This window comes from Balaenoptera physalus (genome assembly GCF_965194825.1).
Source record: "Balaenoptera physalus genome assembly, chromosome: 3".
NCBI lineage: Eukaryota > Metazoa > Chordata > Mammalia > Artiodactyla > Balaenopteridae > Balaenoptera > Balaenoptera physalus.
Window position 1 is genome coordinate 12,557,000 of NC_138890.1, and position 11,866 is coordinate 12,568,865.

Consider the following 11,866-nt stretch of genomic DNA (forward strand, 5'->3'; position numbering starts at 1 on the left):
CCCTGGTCAGGGAACTAAGATCCCACATGCCGTGGGGCAACTAAGCCTGTGCGCCACAACTACTGAGCTCACACGCCTCAACTAGAGAGCCTGGTGCCGCAAACTACAGAGCCCATGCGCTCTGCAGCCCGCGCACCACAACTACAGAGCCCACATGCCCTGGAGCCTACGCACCACAACTAGAGAAGAGAAAACCTGCTGCCACAACTGGAGAGAAGCCCGTGCGCTGCAACAAAAGATCCCGTGTGCCACAACTAAGACCTGATGTGGCCAAAAGTAAATTAAATAAATAAATAATAAATATTTTTTTAAAATCCTCAAGAAAATATTAAAAAAAAAACACACGCATAACATAAAATTTACCATCTCAACAATTAATAAACTTTTGCATTGTACACTTTTTTCCAAATTTACCTTTCAGTTTTGTTAATGAGTGGTTTTGCTGTAAACATTTTATTTTTATCATTTTCAAGCCACAGTTCTTTAAATGTCTCTCTTTTGTGCTTTTAGAGACCCTTCCACAGTTGGCACAAATTCTCCCAGGGTTTTTTATTTCTGTTTATTTTTACCCACCTAGGACTTATTTTGGGATGAAGAGAGAGGTAAGGATTGCCCCAACCTGGGCAATTCGATTGTTCAGTGCTATGTACAAATTTGAAACACTCCTTCCTCCCTGAAAAAGATCCCATGTGTGTCGTTGTTTCTTTCTAAATCTGTTCTAATCCATTGCCAACTTTTCTGGCCATCTCCTTGTTTTCGTTGGTATAGCTTTGTGTGCCTTAAGAGCTCACCAGGCAGGTTCTTTCTCCTTAATTTTATTTTTTCCTTCACAAAAAATTGTTTTTACATCCTGATTCTTCTTGGAGTTCTAGAATCTCCACGGAGGGGGCCCAAACACATGCATAAGAAACGCTGTCAACTTCTGCTTCTGACCAGATAGTGGGCTAGGGTCCCAATAAAAACAACTAAAATTGCTGGGTAAAAATGAGTTAAGTCTTGATTAACATAATGTAAGGGTTAAGTCTTAATTTCTGGTTGCTCAGTGAGCAACCAGAAAATAAGTAACAGTCAGAGGCCAGACCAGTGCAGACAGAAAGCCCAGGAGGGAAGTGGCTTTTGTGTTAGACAAGGCAGGTTTGGTCTTCTATTTTCATGGACCTTCAAGATGGTGTGTCTGATAAGTAAAGACCTCAAAGCATGAAGTAGAAATCAAAATAAGATCTTCCCAAGAATGGAAAGCAAACTTGGGCGGATGACATGGTTTAAAGTAGTCCAGGATGAGAGGGTGTGGAGAAAAGGGAACCCTCTTGCACTGTTGTTGGGAATGTAAATTGATAGAGCCAGTATGGAGGTTCCTTAAAAAACTAAAAATAGAACTACCATACGACCCAGCAAACCCACTACTGGGCATATACCCTGAGGAAACCGTAATTCAAAAAGAGACATGAAATGCTCATGAAACTGCAAAACACTGTCAGGTGAAATGTGTAATGATTATGGCCAGTGCTTCTTTTTTAAACATTTTATTTATTTATTTGGCTACGCCAGACCTTAGTTGCAGCATGCGGGATCTTTAGTTGCGGCATGTGGGACCTAGTTCCCTGACTAGGGATTGAACCTGGGCCCCCTGCATTGGGAGCATGGAGTCTTAGCCACTGGACCACCAGGGAAGTCCGTAGGCCAGTGCTTCTTAAACTGAGATCCACACAACACATTCTTCAGCATTTTTGAGTTCTGTAGGAGAATTTTTAATTTTAGTTTTTAATTAGATGCTAATTTAAAAGTTAATACAAGCATATTTCAAATTATCTGATACACTTATTGTCTGTTGAGGAGACAGGCTGAAAAACTACACTGACAAACAGTTTTAGATCACAGGAGCGCTCCGTATTTATGATTGCATTTATGCTGAGGGATCCACCAAAGAGTTTAGTTTTAAATGTGTTGGTAAGAATGTCCAGCCCTACTACACATCCTGATGTCAAGAAGGTAACACTTATCCCACAACTACTATTACACAACTCTTATTAGTTTCAAATACAGGAAAAAAATTTCACTCTTTTTTACAGTGATAATTTGCAATTGAAAATCATTTTCATAGAATAAAATGTTGATTTCTTATTTAGTGACTATGATACTATCATTTGACAGTGGTACATAAAAGACCTGTACTCAGAAAACTATAAGACACTGATGAAAGAAATCACAGATGACACAAACAGATGGAGAGATATACCACATTCTTGGATTGGAACAATCAATATTGTGAAAATGACTATACTACCCAAAGCAATCTACAGATTCAATGCAATCCCTATCAAATTACCAATGGCATTTTTTTACAGAACTAGAGCAAAAGATCTTAAAATTTGTATGGAGACACAAAAGACCCTGAATAGCCAGAGCAGTCTAGAGGGAAAAAAAAGGAGCTGGAAGAATCAGACTCCCCGACTTCAGACTATTCTACAAAGCTACAGTCATCAAGACAATATGGTACTGGCACAAAAACAGAAATATAAATCAATGGAACAGGATAGAAAGCCAAGAGATAAACCCACACACCTGTGGTTAACTAATCTGTGACAAAGGAGGCAAGGGTATACAATGGAGAAAAGACAGTCTCTTCAATAAGTGGTGCTGGGAAAACTGGACAGCTACATGTAAAAGAATGAAATTAGAACACTCCCTAACACCATACATAAAAATAAACTTAAAATGGATTAAAGACCTAAGTGTAAGACTGGACACTATAAAACTCTTAGAGGAAAACATAGGAAGAACACTCTGACATAAATCACAGCAAGATCCTTTTTCACCCACCTCCTAGTGTAATGGAAATAAAACCAAAAATAAACAAATGGGACCTAATGAAACTTAACAGTTTTTGCACAGCAAAGGAGACTATAAACAAAATGGAAAGACAACCCTCAGAATGGGAGAAAATATTCGCAAATGAATCAACGGACAAAGGATTAATCTCCAAAATATATAAACAGCTCATGCAGCTCAATATTGAAAAAACAAACAACCCAATCAAAAAATGGGCAAATAGACATCTCCAAAAAAGACCTATAGATGGCCAAGAGGCACATGAAAATCTGCTCAACATCACTAATTATTAGAGAAATGAAAATCAAAACTACAATGAGGTATCACCTCACACAGGTTAGAATGGGCATCATCAGAACATCTACAAACAACAAATGCTGGAGAGGGTGTGGAGAAAAGGGAACCCTCTTGCACTGTTGGTGGGAATGTAAATTGATACAGCCACTATGGAGAACAGTATGGAGTTTCCTTAAGACACTAAAAATAGAGCTACCATGTGACCCAGCAATCCCACTACTGGTCATATACCCAGAGAAAACCATAATTCAGAAAGATACATGCACCCCAATGTTCATCACAGCACTATTTACAATAGCCAGGACATGGAAGCAACCTAAATGCCCATCAACAGATGAATGGATAAAGATGTGGTACATATATACAATGGAATATTACTCAGCCATAAAAAGGAATGAAATTGGGTCATTTGTAGAGACGTGGATGGACATAGAGACTGTCATACAGACTGAAGTAAGTCAGAAAGGGAAAAACAAATATCGTATATTAACGCATATATGTGGAATCTAGAAAAATGGTACAGATGAACAACTTTGCAAGGCAGAAATAGAGACACAGATGTAGAGAACAAACATATAGACACCAAGGGGGGAAAGTGGGAGGGGGTGGTGGTGGGATGAACTGGGAGATTGTGATTGACATACATACACTAATATGTATAAAATAGATAACTAATAAGAACATGCTGTATAAAAAATAAAATAAAATTCAAAAATTAAAAAAAGGGAGACATGTACCACAATGTTCACTGCAGCACTATTTACAATAGCCAGGACATGGAAGCAACCTAAGTGTCCATCGACAGATGAATGGATAAAGGAGATGTGGTACATATATACAATGGAATATTACTCAGCCATAAAAAGAAACAAAATTGAGTTATTGGTAGTGAGGTGGATGGACCTAGAGTCTGTCATACAGAGTGAAGTAAGTCAGAGAAAAATAAATACCGTATGCTAACATATATGGAATCTAAAAAGTTTGGGGGAGGGGGAAGGGTAAGCTGGGACGAAGTGAGAGAGTGGCATGGACATATATACACTACCAAAAGTAAAATAGATAGGTAGTGGGAAGCAGCCACATAGCACAGGGAGATCAGCTCGGTGCTTTGTGACCACCTAGGGATAGGGAGGATGGGAGGGAGATGCAAGAGGGAGGGGATATGGGGATATATGTATAGATATAGCTGATTCGCTTTGTTATACAGCAGAAACTAGCACCACATTGGAAAGCAATTATACTCCAGTAAAGACATAAAAAAAAAAAGTAGTACAGGATGGTGGTGACCCTGGGGGTCTACTGGCAGAAACTTCAACCCCAGTCTTAAAGAATTACCCCAGTCACATCCCAGGATATTAGAGCCAGAATCAAAACTCACACCCTATCAGTGCTAGCAGCAAAGACCTGGTATCTTTAATCCTGGTGTCTTTGCTGTGTTTAATCTTAAAAAGTGAACAAAGAGCAAGAGAGAGTAATATTTGTAGAAGAACCAAATAGAACTAAGAGAAATTAAAAAGCAAATAATTGGGTTGGGTCAACAGTGGATTTGAGATAGCTGAAGAGAAAATTGGTGAACTAGAAGATGGAACCGAATGAATTTCCCAAACATGGGAAGAGAAAAAGATTAAGAGACAGAGGAGAGAGAGCAGAAGCAAACTCTGAAGGGGATAATGGTGGAGAATTGTCTAGAACTGATGAAAAGTATCAATTCACCCGTATTCAGAAAGCCAACCAAATCCCAAGCAGGATATATAAAAAGACAACTGATAGTGCAGGAAACCAAAGTCAACAAGAAAAGCAGACCAAGAGCCAGCTCCTCAGCCCCACAACGTGAAGCTCAGGACACAGTGGGGCACCATCTTTAAATTGCTAATAGAAAATAGCAAGAAGTTCTCACGCAGCAGAAACATCTTTGGGTGAGAGAAATGAAGACCCTCACTGAAAGAAATTCTGAGGGAGTATTTTTTCAGGCAGAGAGAAAATGATCCAGGTGGAAGTGCTGACTTGCAGAAGGAAACAGCAAAAAAGCAGGAAAAACATTGGTGGCAGCTAAAGAAACATCACCATCATTAACAATAATTATAATGTCCAATATGTAGGATTAAAAACTAAATTAAATTTAGGCAAAAATGGCAAATAATAAGAGCTGATTGGAGTAAGGTTTTTAAATCTTTGTATTGTTTGAGGGGAGAGTAACATATTGCTTAGCTGAGCAGAGTAGCAATATTAATAGTTATAGTAAATACTAGTAGAATAGAACTAGTCTATAACTTCCAAATTAGTAGAGGGGGAAAAATTAGAATGAAGAAGAAATAATCCAAAATAAGCCTTCCATAGGGAAGGAGGTACAAATAGAAAGCACAAAATAAGATAATGGAAATACATAAAAATTTTCCAGTAATTAAAATAAATGCAAATGGACAAAAACCTCCAGTTAAAAGACAAGATTTTTTAGACTGTATTTTTTTTAATTCAAGTTTTATGCTATTTACAAGAAACATCTCAACATGAAGGTGCTGACTATTTACAATAACCAGGATATGGAAGCAACCTAAATGTCCATCAACAGATGAATGCATAAAGAAGATGTGGCACATATATACAGCGGAATATTACTCAGCCATAAAAAGGAACAAAGTTGAGTTATTTGTAGTGAGATGGATGGACCTAGAATCTGTCATACAGAGTGAAGTAAGTCAGAAAGAGAAAAACAAATACCGTATGCTAACGCATATATATGGAATTTTAAAAAGCGGTACTGATGAACCTAGTGGCAGGGCATGAATAAAGACGCAGACATAGAGAATGGACTTGAGGGCACGGGGGGAAGAGGAAGCTGGGATGAAGTGAGAGAGTAGCACTGACATATATACACTACCAAATGTAAAATGGATGGCTAGTGGGAAGCTGCTGCATAGCACAGGGAGGTCAGCTTGGTGCTTTGTACGACCTAGAGGGATGGGATAGGGAGGGCGGGAGGGAGGATCAAGAGGGAGGGGATACGGGGGTATATGTATACATATAGCTGATTCACTTTGTTGTACAGTAGAAACTAACACAACATTGTAAAGCATTTATACGCCAATAAAAATGTGAAAAATAAATAAATAAACATGAAGGTGCTGAAACTTTGAAAGTAAAGGATGGAAAAAAATAAACCTGGCAAATACTAAAGAAAAAATTAAAGCTGATAACCCCATACTAATAAAGTTATATGTTTGGTATAGTACTAGAAATAAGGACTATCAAATCAAAACTTTTAATTCACCAAGAAGATGTAACAGTTCCAAACTTGTATGCACCTAATAACAGGGCCTCAAAATAAATAAAGTGAAGAACCACTGGAGGGAATAAGTTTATCTTTTAAAAAAAATCTATTAATAGGTTTTCTAACATTGATCCATCCTTACATTCCTAGAAAGAACTCCACTCTGATTTTTATTTTAATAAGTTGTGTATGTGTTGTGGGGAGAGGGGGGTCTGGGCTTTTGCACTCAACACTTGGTGGACCTTTCCCTGCCCTTCAGATTTCTGATGCTGCCGTGTTTCTCATCGCCCTCATTTAGCAGCCCAGCATGATGGAACTTCCACCGTCTAGAACATCAGGTGGCAAGACGGGAAAGGGACATGGCAAATCAGGCACCAGCTCCTAAGGGTTTCCACCAGGAAGTTACATGCCACTTCCACTCTCATTTCATTGGCCAAAGCAAGTGACATGACTCTGCCTAATTCAGAAGCTGAAAGGTATACTCCTCCCTTGTACGTGGAAGGAGGAGAATCAGAAATAGTGGTGAAAATCAATGAATAACCACTGACACGTCCCCCCAAAGAGATAGTTTTGTCCTGGCAGGAGGTTGGCAAGCTCATTCTGTAAAAAAAAAAAAAAAACACAGATTTTTTTTGGTGTTGTGGGCCATAGAGTCTGTCCAGACCTCAACTCTGCTGTTATAGCTGAACAAATGGAAACAAATGGCTGAATTCCAACAAAACCTTATTTACGGAAAGAACCCAGTGGGCTGGATTTGGCTTATGGGCTGTGGTTTGCCAACTCCTGGTCTAGGGCATTACTCTGACTCTTTCCCATCTGCCTCCTAGAACAATTTGGGGCCTGGAGTTCCCCGCCCCCTCTTTCTCCACTCTCTTTCTCTTTCCTCTCCGTGCCTCTCTTCTTCCTCTCCCCCAGTCCCTCCTGACAGCTGTCTGGCCCAGCCTCTGCGGAGCATGCGCTAAAAATATCCCGTCGGCAGCCGAAACACCTGGGGACCCTGGAGCATGCGGCAGGAGCCAGATGTGCGATCTTGACCTGGGCACCCACTCTCTGCGCTGCCTGCTCGTCGGCAGCCCCTCCCCGATACTCACCCAGAGCCTGATCCGCAACCGCCCCCTCATTTCTCTGTGTTGCTTCCACATCCACATCCCGCCTCCAGGCCTTTGCACCCGCGGTGTCCACTCGCTGGAATGCCACCATCCAGCCATTCATCAGTCAGCACATACTGGATGCTGCCCTCGCGGGGCAAACAATGTCAAGTAGGGGAGTAAGACACATAGGTGGGGACAACAACCTACAATGACGGGTGTGGTGGGTGGCACGGGGCGCCAGAGGAGCCCCCCAGGCCTGGGGGTCGGGGAAAGCTGCCTGAGGATACAAAGGATTAAGCCAATGTTAGGGGATGACAGAGTGCATGGCTGGCGGAGGGACCCGCAGAGGCAGAGGCTTGGTCTTTTAGAGGAACCGAGAGGAGACATAAAATTGAAGCTCCCGGAACACTGGCAGGCCGGGGGCGGGGCCGGCCCTACAGCTGCGTGGACACCCCACTGAGCAGTTGGGACTTCCCTTCAAAGGACTGGGAGTCAGGGAGAGAGGGGTCCAAGCTGGGGAGCTGTGAGCATGCCAGGGTTGGCACTTGGAGTTGGTAGAGGTTCCCGAGGGGATAGAGATGGGGCTGGGGGGACCGGGTCCCTCGTGGGGCGTGGCCAGGGCACTTTTCTGGAAAGATGTCGACTCTTTGAAGGCCACGATGGAGGAGGAAGGGGTAGCCTTTCTCTGAAAGAGCAACGCAAAACCTCTGTATCTTCCAAACCCCACCTGCTAGGGGCCCTTCTCCAGGAAGCCCTCCCTGTTCTTCTGGTCCCCACCTCCAGCCCAGGCCCTTCTCTGGCTCCTCCTGACCCACTCCCTTTAAAATGCCACCCTGTCCCCCAGTGAGTCACCCTCTTGTTCTGCCTTCTGGTCTGCAAGCTGGGTTGCTGCTGGGCCAGGACAAGGTCGGCACCCGCCTACACAGTATGTGCCGTTCCCCTCCCTGGCACATAGTAGGTGCTCAGGAAACGTTGGTTGTGTCCCAGCTTGGCATCACTGGGAATGTGACCTTGGAAACGTTACTTAAGCTCTCTGGACCCCACCGACCCCCCCACCCCACACACAATCTCAGAAAATTGGCCTGAACCTCCAGGTACCCTCGGGCTGTGTTGGAGGCGACTGGACACCTGAGTTTCCTTCCCCAACCCCAGACAGGCCTGTTCTGCATCCTGTCCTCCCCATCCTCACAGCATCTTTTGGGATCCAAGGTCAGGACAGGTGAGAGTTTAGGCATCAGTGCACCTGGGTCAAGCCCTGCCTCTGACATGTCTTCACTCTCTGACTTCAGAGAGTAGCCTCTTGTCCACCAGCCTTGGTCCCTTCACCTGTAAAACAAGAATCAAAGCCCCCTTCCCAACCTTGCCCCTGGCCCAGGCTTGAGGGAGGCTTGTATGGGGGTATGAATGCAGTTCAGACCCCACCTGGCTGGTGTGGGTGGTGCTGGGCCCCCATGGATCTCCCAGCTTCTGGCAGGGAGGGGGCCAAGCCTAACACAATGCCCCAGCCCTGGGGGGTTATCACTGGGCTGAAAGGAAGCCAGACCAGAGGTTCCATGCAGGAACTGAGAGCTAAGTTACCAGTCAGATGGGGAACTGGGAAGAAAGCACTCCAGCTGGAGGGAACAGCAGGTGCAAAGGCCCTGAAGTGGGACTGATGGTGGTGGAACTGCCACAAGGGGCGCGTGGCCAGACTGGGCTGGCCTGGAGGGCTTGGGGGGGGGGGCAGGGGTCTTGACTGAGGGTGCTGGGCACTCAGGCAGGGTTTGGAGCTAGAGAGGCGGGTGATCAGTTTCTGTTTGAAAACCCCTCTGTGGGTACAAGTTAACATCCTGAAGCCGCTATACCTGTGCCCCTGAATGGAATAATTAAGCGAATGGAGAGCGGTTGGTGGGAGCCAGGTTTCTCACTACTGGAGTGGGAGGTTACAGACAGGCAAGGGAGGAGGCTAGGAGGATCTATTTGGTAATGGATTAGGTGTAGACATATCTGTATGAACTCATGTTTAACTTAATATAGATACAGTTACATATGGAAGTATTTACAGATCTGTGTATATACACAGGTTACTATACAAACATATGTCCTTGCTCTGTCAGCTGCCTAGAAGCAACTACACCCCAGTAGTGATGAGCAAACCTACTACCCAGATCTTGGTTTCTAACAGTATTCTCCAATGAAAGGCACCAGGGCTGCTCCTTGGAGAAAGGCTGATTCTAGGACTGGGGCAGGAAATATACCAGATGAGCTTGGAGCATTTTGTAGTGACAACGTAAGGGAAGTGCTAAAAGAAAACAAACCAAGGATGCGATGGATGGGGGCATGTCAAAGGGACATGAGAGCCAATTGAATGAGCTTCCAGGGGCCAAAGCTGGAACAATTTGAGTAAGAAAATCAATAAAGTAGTACTGGATTATAACCCAAAGTGTAGAATAAATATCCTTGAGTCCGTACTGATATGAATGATTGAATAGATAAATAAATGGGGAGAAGAGACATATTTCCCATCAGAGGAATTCCAAATAATTTTTGCCCTCGAGGTGGGGGAGAGTGAATCCTTATCCCGTAGGTGTGGGCTGTAAATAGTGACTTCCTTCCAAAGGGTATAGCAGGGAAAGGGGGAAGAGACTAACTTGACAGTGGAGACACCTGACAGATGCTACCTCAGCCAGGTGATCTCAACATCAGAGTGAAAATTCACGTTGATGGCATATGCCCCGGGAGTTTCACCTCTGTGATCCTCTCCAAACCCATCACCCCAGTCTAACCCAGAGAAAAACATCAGACAAATACCAATTGTGGCAAGCATATTATGGCATATAAATGTATCAAATCCACATGCTGTACACATGAAATTTATACAATGTTATATGTCAAATATAGTTCAACTTTAAAAAATTTTTTTTAAATCCTGATTGAGGGGCATCCTACAAAACACCTGACTAGTTCTCAAAACTGTCAAGGTCATCAATACCAAGAAATTCTGAGAAACTACTTAGCCCAGAGGAGCCTGAGAGACATGACGACATGATGATCCCTAACAGGATCCTGGGACAGAAAAAGGACATTAGGGGAAACTGAGGAAATCTGAATAATCTATGTATTTTAGTTAATAATAATGTCTCAATATTGGTTCACTAATTGTGATAAATGTACCATATTAATGTAAGATGTTAATAACAGGGGAAATTGGGTGTAGGACACACAGGAACTCTCTGTATTAGCTTCACAATAATTCTGTAAATCAAAAACTGCTCTAAAATTAAAAGTTTATTAAGAAAAAAACCCTATAGTTGCCATGGGGAACAGGGATTGTCGGGGGAAGAGGTGGAGGCAACAAGAGGCCCAAGTAGGGCTTCCCTGGTGGCGCAGTGGTTGAGAATCTGCCTGCCAATGCAGGGGACACGGGTTCGAGCCCTGGTCTGGGAAGATCCCACATGCCGCGGAGCAACTGGGCCCGTGAGCCACAACTACTGAGTCTGCGCGTCTGGAGCCTGTGCTCCGCAACAAGAGAGGCCACGCGCACCGCGATGAAGAGTGGCCCCCGCTCGCCGCAACTAGAGGAAGCCCTCGCACAGAAACGAAGACCCAACACAGCCAAAAATAAATAAGTAAATAAATAAATAAAAAACAAGAGGCCCAAGTAGAAGCCCAGGCAGCATCCAGGCTGGAGATGACTGGGCCCAGGCCACTGCAGGGTACAGGAAAGTTAGCAAATTGGGGGTGTTGCAGAGACACAGGGCCAGCAGGACCAGTGTGGATGATGAAGGGAAGAGAAGGCTCTCAGGGACTCCCAGGCCTCTGGCCAGCCTCCTGGGTGGCCTTTCTAAGCTGGGGAGGCTGGTGAAGGAGCAGGCCTGTGGGCAGGCAGATCAACCAGGCGTGGAGGTTTGAATGGAGGACCGGCAGGTGCTGTATAAATCTCATTTTATGAGGACTCACTTGAGGGCGACCGGACCCTTTCAGATTTGTGACATGACAACATTCTTAAGGATGGTTCTCCCCACCTCTGGGACCAGATCCTGAGGCTGCCGTCATAAGGCTGTGGACTTGCTATGTGGCCTGCAGGAGCCTTCTCTGAGCCTCAGTTTCCCCATCTGTAAAATGAGGATCAGTAATGTCCCGCTCACAGGCTTGGAATCAAATGAGTCCTTCTCAATGCTTGGCACACATTGGGAGCTCAATAAACTATAGTCACCCTTCCCACCCAGTCTCAGGTGGAAGGAGCGGGACCTGTCGCTTTAAATTATGGAGATTTAAAAAAAAAGGAGCCGCTTCTCCGACTCAGCCAATCAGCGCGCTGGGCTGGCGGAGCTGGCCTCCTAAATGGTCCAATGGCTGGCCGCGCGCTCTCAGAGCCGCCCCTGCCTCCAGGCCGCCGCGG